Source organism: Octopus sinensis, linkage group LG3 (assembly GCF_006345805.1).
Source record: "Octopus sinensis linkage group LG3, ASM634580v1, whole genome shotgun sequence".
In the NCBI taxonomy this organism is placed as follows: Eukaryota; Metazoa; Mollusca; class Cephalopoda; order Octopoda; family Octopodidae; genus Octopus; species Octopus sinensis.
Window position 1 is genome coordinate 61,560,279 of NC_042999.1, and position 11,590 is coordinate 61,571,868.

Genomic DNA, 11,590 nt, shown 5'->3' on the forward strand with positions numbered 1-11,590 from the left:
CAGTAAATCTATTTCTCTATTTCCGTAATATGGTGTGTAGGTACATTTATTGATGCATGCGTTGTCAAAAACTACAGAGTCTAAAGACAAATGGTCATATTCTTATTCAGCGGCGTGGATATACGAGGGACGTTCAATAAGTAATGCCCCTGACCCACTTCTAGGTGCTTCATCTAGTTGAAATTTTGCAATTACTCATATCTCTATAGATTAGGTGGCACGTTACAGCTCTGAACTAATTATGGTTTCTGATTTACAGGTGTTTGAACTGAATCAAGTGTGAAATGGAGCCTGTTGAGTGTCGAGCAGTGATCCGGTTTTTGTATTTGAAAGGACGCACACCACGGGAGACTTTTTATGAAATGAAAGTAACTTATGGTGATAATGCCCCATCATATGAACTTGTAAAACGCTGGCATCGTGAATTCAAACATGGTCGAAACTCTGTGGAAACAGCTCCCAGATCTGGTCGCCCCCTTCTGCCATTGATGAGGCATCTGTCCGTCAAGTTGAGGCTGCCATTTTGGAAGATCGACGCATAATTATTCGCTAAATAGCCCATGAGGTCAAGATTAATACCGGGTCAGTGGAAACTATCATTCATGACCATTTGCATATGCAAAAGGTGTCTGCCAGATGGATTCCCAGGCTGCTCACACTTTTCCAGAAGCAGGAACGCGTCGAATGCTCGAGGATGAATTTGGAGACGTACCAAGAAGATGAGTCAAACTTTTTCAAAAGACTGATTACACAGGATGAAACCTGGGTCCATCACTATGATCCAGAGACCAAAGCCCAGTCAATGCAGTGGAAGCACCGTGACTCACCTTTTCCAAAGAAGGCAAGGGTGCAGCCCTCTGCTGGCAAGGTCATGCGTCTTCTGGGACCAGGACGGAGTAGTGATGACAGATTTCCTGGCAAAGGGTACCACAATTACAGGAGCCTATTATGCTTCACTTTTGAGGAAATTAAGAGAAGCTATCAAAATCAAGAGGCGGGGCAAGATCAGCGAAGGCATCCTCCTCCTGCAGGACAACGCTCCGATCCACAACTCGCGTGTCGCCAGATCAGAAGCACAGGCGTGCGGCTATGAACTCCTCCCCCATCCCCCATACTCTCCTGACCTTGCACCCTCTGATTTTCACCTCTTCCCAGCCATGACGTTGTTTTTGAAAGGAAAGCATTTCCCAGATGATGCAGCCTTGATTTCTAAAGTCACGTCGTGGATTGAGGACCAAGCTGGGGTCTTTTACAAAAACGGTCTCCAGAGCTGGATCAAACGATGAGAGAAATGCCTAACTCTGAGGGGTTCCTATATAGAAAAAGACCAATAATTGTGCCAAGTTCCGTTGCTCTACTGGTATGGGAAGTGGGTCAGGGGCATTACTTATTGAACGCCCCTCGTATATAGAAACGAACCTAAAAACTGAGGCACCAAAAACGGTTATTAAATTTGTTCCCCAGTGTAGACATGTATGTGTTTCAATGTATGCGTATACGCGCACACACACACATACACACATACACAACAACACATAGACACACACACACACACATACATGCATGTCTTTGAGTGTATGCGTGCGTGTGTGTTTGTGAGTTTGTGTGTCTATGTATGTATGTATGTGTGTGTGTGTGTATGTAAACAAGTTTTTATATCTTCACACATACATCTGCTCAAATACACACGTTCAAATACACGTGTATGGATGCGTACTCTTACGTAAGAGATAACATAAGTAAAATGTACAATATTAATTAATATAACCCAAAAAATAACAGGAATTCCGTAATTACATTGATTAACTGAGTTATCTATTTTAGCTGGAGCGTTTCATTGTTTTTTATTATTTCAGTTATATCTAATTAGATAACGATTCACTGTTTTCAGAAATGGCAGAAATGTTATTTAAGATACCTGCAACTAAATGTTCTCTTCTTTGTCGGTGATATACTTTACATTAAATGTTGAGGCCGGAGGCCTCCAATAAGCATTTGCTTGTCGAGATAAAGCAAGTTTGAATGGCTGTGCTATCAAAAATGACTAATTTTGTTGTTGATTGGCTGTTGTAAGGGTATCAGCGGGTGAATCCTGAAAATAAGGCGAAAACAGCTCCTATAGATAAAACATAATGGAAATGTGCAACTACATAATATGTATCATGAAGTACAATATCTAAGGATGAGTTAGATAAAACAATTCCAGGTAGTGCACCAGTGGTGAATAAAAGGGTAAATCCTAATGATCATAGTATAGGAGAGGTATATTTAATAGAGGATCCCTAGATAGTAGCTAATCAACTAAAGACTTTAATTCATGTGGGAATGGGAATTGCAACAATAATTATTGTGGCTGTTGTATGAGCCCGTAACACCGGTTTACCGGTGGATGGTTTATTTTTCTATACTGTAGCACCGCTCTATACCGTAGCACCGCTGAAGTGCTAGGTATATGGTAAAATAAGATTCAGGAGGTCAGGGCTCAAAGGGTTAACCAATGTTTTTTTTTTTCCCTTACAATATCCTATAATTTTAGTAAATAAAAACAAATTTGGTGTCTATCTACGTTAATATAGAACCTGTTGATAATATACACGCTTCTCTATAAATTACACTTTAAGTATGGGTGATAGCAAATCCGCTGCATGACACTTTAGTTTCTGAGTTGCATCAAAACATTTGGACCAAATTGAAGACATTGGTATTGTTTAACTTGAAATAATAGTGCTCCAATATCAACAAAACTTTATCTATTTCAAATTATTTAGAATTAATGTAATGAAACAGTGTAGTCGTTTAAGATATCTAGGCTCTTGTATCATCTTGCTTACTCTAAACATTTGACCAAGTCAGAAGATTTCAATTTACACACGTTCGAGTTAAGCGAGAGGTCCATTTTGCGAGTATGTTAGAGAAAATCTTTCAAATGTTCATCGTGGTTCTATTATATTCTGCACATATCATCACATTTCCAGAGTAAGGAGCTGCATATTTCGTGCTATTAACAATTTGTTATTCCTCTGGTAACAAATCGGCAAATTATGTGTATTTCTAAAGTAACAATCATTTAAAGTGCTATAAATTCATTAACAGTTTCAAAGTCTGTAAAATATAGGCCCTGGAGAACCAAGAGCACTTGATAATATGCCAAACAGAACGTCGGTATAGAAATGAGGACTTCTGTGAAGTTGAATTATGCATCTCTAAAGAGTGGGATGTGGTGTGTTGTGAAAGGCTGTATTTATTAATAAATGCACGCATAGATCCGCAATTAGCTAATATATATCTGTAAAGATAATTTCTGCTGAGCAAAACTTGAGAACAACACGACGACGTTGAAGTCTAATTATTTCTTCAGCCTAGAGTTAATTTCGGTTTTAATGAATTTGCTTTCCTCAAAACAGAATCTTAAAGGTATCGTTCCACAGAAATTCCGAACTTTGTATCAGTGAATATTAGAAGTTTTGAAATTTATCAAACTTAGGACCGTCATATTCAACCGACATAAGTAGGTTGGGAGTTCACTTTTAAATTGAGCCTCAATGACAGAAATTGTGAAATTGTGGTGATACTTAATAAATTCACGGGTAACAAGTCAGCAGTTAAAATGTAGTATTTATGTACCTTAGCAGCACTTCGTCCGTCTGTACGCTCTGAGATCAAATACCGCCGAGGTCGGCTTTGCCTTTCATCCTTTCTGGATCGGTGAAATAAGTACCAGTTGTGTATCGAGGTCGTTGTAATTGACTATCTCCCCTCCACGAAATTGCTGGCCTTGTTCCAAAAATTTGAAATTAATGCCTATTATCTTTTATGAGCCCTGTGACTCCTAAGACTGGATCTTAACCAGTCCCCGTGGCGTAGAAGTGACTGAGATTATAACGCTCTCTCCTGAACGACAAGTGGTCCGTTTCGGGATTAACATCCCAGTAATTACTGCTGGAATTCACAGCTGGATGGACTGGAACAACATAAAATAAAGTGTTTTTTTCTCAAGGCTAAAACACCAACCGGTTTTATAAATACAACGCTCTAAGCAGTAGGGTACATGCCTTCACGAATGCTTATAATTATCGCCCTAGTTATTTTAAATTTCTCCCTATCAACACATGAAGCTTCTTGAGGCGACTCGGACTATGATATTACACCGAATATTTTACCAATATCTTCACAAACCAAAGCCAGTTCGTTACTGCCATAGACCGCCACTGAATGTTCATTTCCAGAAGAAAACAAAAAAGAAGGCATTCCAACGAGAAGTTTGATTAATTTCCGACAACGAACACATTTCCTCACATACTTTTGCAAAATATCCTATCGTTTTTACAATAGGCACAAGGCCTGGAATTTGAGGGACGGGGATAATCGATTACATCGTCCACGGTGTTTAAAAAAAATAAATGCGCCCTTTTAAAGCCTTGCTAGGCTCATGGGCCCGGTTTCCCGGTTTCTATGGCGTATGTGTTCCCCAGCTGGACAGGACGTCTGTCCATCGCAGCGTTACTAATTTTTGCCAGCTGAGAGGACTGGCGCAACGTGAAATGACGTGTTTTGCTCAACAACACAACGCGTCGCCCGGTCCTGGAATCGAAACCACAATCTTACGATCATTGTGCTAACACCCTAACCACTAAGCGACGCGCCTCCACCTCGAAAGGATGAAAGGCAAAGTCGAACTCGGCAGAATTTGAAGTCACAATGTTGTGACAGGAGAAATACCTATTTCTTTATTACCCACAAGGGGCTAAACATAGAGGGGACAAACAAGGACAGACATAGGTATTAAGTCGATTACATCGACCCCAGTGCGGAACTGGTACTTAATTTATCGACCCCGAAAGGATGAAAGGCAAAGTCAACCTCGGCGGAATTTGAACTCACAACGTAACGACAGACGAAATACCGCTAAGCATTTCATCCGGCGCGCTAACGTTTCTGCCAGCTCGCCGCATTTTGAAAAATATCTTATCATTACAATTAAGATGTTCTGTTATTAATGCTAAAACGAGAGCGGTGAATTTGCACTCCGGGCAAAATGCTTAGCGGTATTTTGTCTGACTTCACGTTCTGAGTTCAAATTCCCTCGGAGCTAGCTTTGCTTTTATTCCCTTCGGAGTCGATACAATAAGTAGCAGTTGAGTACTGGGGTCGATGTAAATAACTTTTTTCTTCCCCAACCCTGAACTTGCTGGCCATGTGCTAAGACATTTTCTTCTGACTTGTAATGTTATCCACCCCAAAACAAGCCTTGCTCTAAATTAAATTTGTCTTCTCAAAATGAGACACAAAGATTGTATTCAATTGTGGTAATGCTGTCAATGATATTAATAGTCGACATTTCTACTTGCTTAGTAAAGGTGGCGGACTGCAATGTATATGTTACCCGACTTTCATTAAACGAGCCAAATATATTGGATGGTCAGCTATCAGTCCAACCACTTGTTTGTTGAGTCCCTGACAAAACCTCCCTAATAGCATCTCTCGTGAAGAAAACTTGCAGTATTTTTCAAATTTGCCTTTCTAAAACTAAAATATCATTAATAGATCTTCCAGGTTTTTGTTCATAGTATATTGAATATAGAGTCGTTGCTAGTAAATATAGTTGTCATGTAATTTTTGTCTCCATAGTAGTAAAGAACACAATATTCTATGATTTCATGTCTTTTCCGTCGTAATTACTGGCTGAAGTACCTCCCAGACTTAATAGAAATAAATCCATTTTATCTTTCTCGTGTTTCTTTCAAAATCTAAGATTTTTTTGAAACTGCTTAATAAATTTATCAAATGTGTCTGCAGGATTAATTTTCGTTACCATAGGATGGATGAATTTTATTGATAATTAACTGGATTATAGAAACCCCCAAACTGTAAAAGTTTTTGTAATAATCCGTAATTGGAGGGAGTTTGTAGTTAACCATATACGTATCTTTCCCATCAGAAGTTGTCGACTAGGAAAGACATTTTATTCGACTTTGCATTAAAAAGCCATTAGAGATGTGCACAGAACTTTCGAGATTTCACGAATTCTCCTCTCAGTAATTAACATATTTTGAAGAGTTTATTGAAGAATATCCAGTACTACTGTCTTTACGTCTCTTTACTGTCTCGTTTTTTTTTTGTTCTTTCAGCAGGTTTTCCACATATATTTTTTTTTTCTTTGCAACTTCCTTCTTCCCATTTCATTTTTTCCATTCCTTCCCCTTTTTCTTCTTCTTTTCCTCCTCCCCTTCTTCCTCTTCTTTTTCTTCTTCTTCGCTTTCTTCCTATTTTTCTTCTTCGTCTCCTTCTTCCCCTTCTTCTTCTTCTTCTTCTTCGTCTCCTTCTTCCTATTTTTCCTCTTCGTCTCCTTCTTCCTCTTCTTCTTCTTCTTCGTCGCCCTCTTCTTTTTTTTCCATCTCCTTCTTCCTACTTTTACTACTCCTACTGCTTCAGCCACTGCCAATACTACCTCTGCTACTTCTACTACCTACTTCTACTACCTACTGCTACTACTGTTGCTACCATTAGGAGCACTCCGTCGCTTACGACGATGAGGGTCCCTGCTGATACGATCGACGGAACAGTTTGCTCGCGAAATTAACGTGCAAGTGGCTGAGCACTCCACAGACACGCGAACCCTTAACTTAGTTCCAAGGGAGATTCAGTGTGACAAGGCCGGCTCTTTGAAATACAGGTACTACTCATTTTTGCCAGCTGAGTGGACTAGAGCAACGTGAAATAAAGTGTCTTGCTCTACGACACAAAGCGTCGCCGGGAATCGAACTCACGACCTTACAATCTTCAGCCGAATGCCCTAACCACTAAGCCACGCGTCTCCACAACTACTACTGTTAACACTACTACTGATACTACTACTAGTTGTTGCTATTTTTCTTCTACTACTACCTTAACTTCTACTACTACTATTACTACATCTGCTGCTACTGTTACTGCAACTTCCTCTTCCTTTAACAGTAATACTACTATTACTTCTACTAATACTACTACTACTACTACAAGTGTTCTTCTTACTACAACTAATTCCTCTACTGCTACAACAACAACGACAGCTATTCCTATTTTTTCATCGCCGTCCTCATATTCTTTCTTATACAATTTTATTTTTCATTCTCTTTGAATTTGTTCCTCCAGTTTCTCCTTTCTGTTCGGCTTTTTTGCTCTTTCTTTCCCTTAAGCAAGTCCTCTCCCCATCCTATTTCCTTTCCTTTTGATTTCGTTTTACTTTTTCAATTTTTGTTCATTTCTTACAGTCCACTGCGTTATCGCCCTTCATCGCACTCTCTATATCTTCCTTTGTTCTCCAGCAACATCCACTTCATACCCAACCAACAACATTTGGTTCCTTCCTTTTATATGTTTATATCTTTAGTTACGCATTCGTTTACTTCTATTTGTGTATTTTCATTTTTCGCATTATATCCCGCTTGTTTTCTTTAGTTTTTCCTCTTAATATGTTAATGTTATTCTATCAGCTGTGTTCGACAATAAGAAAAAATAAAAATGAGAAATAAATATTACAAAGCAAAACGTGTAAAAAAAAACATAAGGGAAAAAAACTGGAAAACGAAAACAAAAATCTTTTGCACGAAATTACCACGAACAGCAACAATAACCAATTTATATTCAGCACAAGAAAGAAAATTGAATCGATTTTAATTGGCAATTATTAGATAAAAGATTTTAAGATAAATTAAATTCATAACTAGATTTATTGCATACGTTACATCAGAACGCCTATTTCTAGATTTTTGCATACTTGATACCCTGCCTGATAAATTCCAAAATACAATTTCAATTATATACAATGAAACATAGTGATTATTATAAACCAGTAAATTTATCCCCCCACCATCACCACCACTTAGTACTTAGTATTCTCCTCTCAAAAGTTTAGGGGCAAATTTTCTGAAAGTGGACCGCATGCGATATTGCCCGTCACCTTCAAGCGGACCACAATGCTAAAAAAAAGTTAAAGGAAATTTTTCGCTACCTGTGCCATTCAGAATGTCTTGCGGGCTGCAGCCTGGCCGTTACTGCACTGCAGCTTCGCCATTACTGATTTAGACAATACGTAACTCTCTAGAGTAATTATTCTCGACCGGGGTCCATATGACCCTTGGGAATCCATATAAGGATTCTTTGTTAAAATTTATGTGCAATATATAGGCGTAGGAGTGGCAGTGTGGTAAGTATTTTGCTTAGAGTTACTTACGAACCACATGGTTCCAAGTTCAGCCCTACTGCGTGGCAACTTCGGCGAGTGTCTTCTACTATAGGCTCGGGCCGACCAAAGCCTTGTGAGTGGATTTGGTAGATGGAAACTGAAAGAAGCCCGTCGTATATATATATATGTATGTGTTTGTATATGTTTGTGTGTCTGTGTTTTGCCCTCCCCACCATCATCGCTTGACAACCAATGCTGGTGTGTTTACGTCCCCTTAACGTAGCGGTTCGGCGAAAGAGATCGATGGAATAAGTACTAGGCTTAAAAAGAATAAGTCCTAGGGTCGATTTATTCGACTAAAGTGGTGCTCTAGCATGACCGCAGTCAAATGACTAAAACAAGTAAAAGAGCAAGGAGTAAAAGAGAGTAATAAGGATTAAGAAAGCAAAACTATATCAATAAGTTTCAGTTCAATTGACTACAGAGATCGCTCTTCTTTCAATTCTAAAGAAACCCTCGAAAGTACCTATCCACTTTTCAGGTATGAAAATGTTCGTATACACACAGAAACACACACTCACAAGAACATACATACATATATACATATAATATATTATATAATATATATAGATATATATATATATATATATATATATATGTATATGTATTTACATAGGTAGTGGGTAGGGATTTTCTTCACTACTTCAGGGAGTGACGAGCCTACCTGACACGAGTCCCGGGCTCAGCTTGCTCCGGCTGACAGTACCCGGTATGGACACCCTATCCAGGGTTACGGAAAGGAGACAACATTCAAAGAAATCTGGAGTGGAGCCCCGAAGGCGGTTTAGTTTTCGACTCGACACTCTTCCGGCAGCTCCTGCAACCAAGCTGGTGCCAAACGTAATGCTCTGCACTCCTTTGGACTACGTCAGCAAGGTCGAGAGAAGAATCCTGACAATTGGGCTACCCAAGATTTTCTTACATCTAGCCCAGGCCTGCGCAAAACTGGGGAGGAAACTGGAGAGGACATGAAATGTAAAAATCAGACTGCATTAGTTTATGCGCAGCTCCATTGTCCCCCGAGACAAAAGGATGCCAACAATAGCAATGTATTTACGTATATTTATGTATGTATGTATGTATGTATGTATGTATAGTCATATGTCTTTTATTTTTGTTTCAATCATTCACCTGCGATAAACTGGGACACTGCCTAGAAGTGCCTGAGTCGAACAAAAACGATCTCAGTACTTATTTTTAACTTTGGTAAATAATCTGTCATTTGCGTTGCCGAACCGCTTGTTAAGAATTAGTGGGGCACAAAGTCATAAATGCACACACACATCCTTACACGCACGTACACATACAAACACATACACGCACATAAAATCACTTAAAATATAATAGATTAAAACATTAAATCAGAGTAGTGAGTGATTCAAATGCTGTTTGCATTAATGGCCGAGTGCAATTTAGGCATTACGAATTTTTAATGTATATCCCGTGTCCACTTCCCTGAATCTCACCTCCTCATTACAAACTGCATCTCCCTCCGTTGCATAAATTTAAATTCCAGTACCCCAAATGACAGTTAGGCTTCAGGAATTCTAGCATAGTTCATACAACCAGCATCTCGAGCCGCACTAGGTTATTGAACTACATAATCATTTCTAAATTTCTCTCTCTCTCTCTCTGTATATATATATATAATATATATATATATATATATATATACATATATATACAACTTATAAACAAGGGCAAAAGAAAATTACTTTCTATGCCAATATGCTGATAACAGGTTTTTAAATCGTCAATTTCCACATATTATATATCCGCTACAGAAATACGTTGTAGCGGGTATATGATATGTGAAAATTGACGATTTAAAAGTCTGTTATAGCATATTGGTATAGAAATTAATTTTCTTTTGCCCTTGTTTATAAGTTGTTTATAACTTTAATCTTAAAAGTATTTTAATATGCTGCCACTTTTTTGATGAAAATTTTCTGTGAAAAAACTTCATCCTATATTAGTAGTATATATATATATATATATATAATATATATATATATATATATATATTACGCCGTATGTAAACAAACAAGTTTGTTTTCGATGCGTTGAAATGTATTGTAGAACAAGTAGTAAGATAAATTTTATTCAACACATACACACTTGACAGTATATATAAAAAAAGAAAAGGATTTTATCCTTTATATATATACTGTTCACTATCTATGCATAGAATAAAATTTATCTTTCTACTTGTTCTATATATATATATAACACACACACACACAAACATATATATAAATATGTAAAGCTAAGATCCAAGGATCAAAGTGTAGGAAGTTAGTAATGTTCCTGCAATCCTCAAAACGTATTAAGAAAAAAAAAATTCAGGAACAATGGTGGCTTATTGACGTAGAAGGTTGTAAATTTTTCCATATCGAAGTTCGATAACTTGAAAAACATTGTTTCTTTGTTCAAGGTTAGCAACTGTGGTGGCTGTGTATGCGAATAAAAATCCAAATTTAGGAAATGGAATTGGTAAAATCGTTGCTACATATGCTTTCTAACCAGCAGAGACTCAGAAGTAGTAATTACCCAAATGAGTACGCCCAGTACTAGAAGAGACATGGCTCATGACAGCCATAATGTTCAATATGAAGGATGGTGGCCAAGATATTGAAGGCCACAAGCACTAACAAACTCAACTAGAAGGGATATGGGATCGAACTCACTATCCAGGCAACAGTAGAGGATTTGAATAGGATAGCGGAGGAGATAGTGCTACTAGACGACTTGAGATTGAAAATGAAGGTGGAGGGCAGGCCGCCTGTATGTTTCGAATGTGGAGAGAAGGGCCACATGAAGGCATGGTGCACCCAGAAAAAGCAACAAGCAGAGCAGCTGGAGAGACAAGAGAGCGTGGACCAGGTAGAACAGGTCGAGACAAAGGAAAAAGAAACAGGGGATGATTTTACTGTGGTAAAAAATGAAGAAGGAGCGGAGGGATAGGTTCTCCGCCAGAGAAATAGAAAAAGAAGAGAGAAGATATGAGAAAAGAAACTGTGAAGGAGGTCAGCAGGAAGGGAGAGAAAATGGTAACATAGAAGGAAAGTAAAAAGAAAGTGGAGTGACAAGTAAAGATACCAGTGGGTCAGGTGGAAAAGGATTCGGAAATTCAACTGGCCGAAGAGGAGGTGGAGAGACTATTTAGAGTGGAGGAGGAAAAGAGAAAACAAAGAGTTCAAAATAAAGGAAAGAAAATACAAGGAGGAAATGGACTATGGTATTACGTGACGCACCCAAAGAATGTAGAAACAGAGAAGATAGTCAAGTTTAATCAAACAGTAAGAGAGAAAGTACCATCATACATATATGCAGAGGATATGAAGGCGATAGTGATCGAAAAGGAAT

General features: G+C 38.3%; 1 long non-coding RNA gene across 1 annotated transcript in view; it reads left to right on the plus strand.

Moving 5' to 3' along the window:
* The window catches only part of LOC118762463, a 15,901-nt gene extending 5,473 nt beyond the window's left edge, over positions 1–10,428 (plus strand). Inside the window, exon 3 of the long non-coding RNA XR_004998215.1 lies at positions 10,413–10,428. This is a non-coding gene — a long non-coding RNA (uncharacterized LOC118762463). The remainder of the gene's footprint in view (positions 1–10,412) is intronic.
* Positions 10,429–11,590: the final 1,162 nt, after the last annotated feature.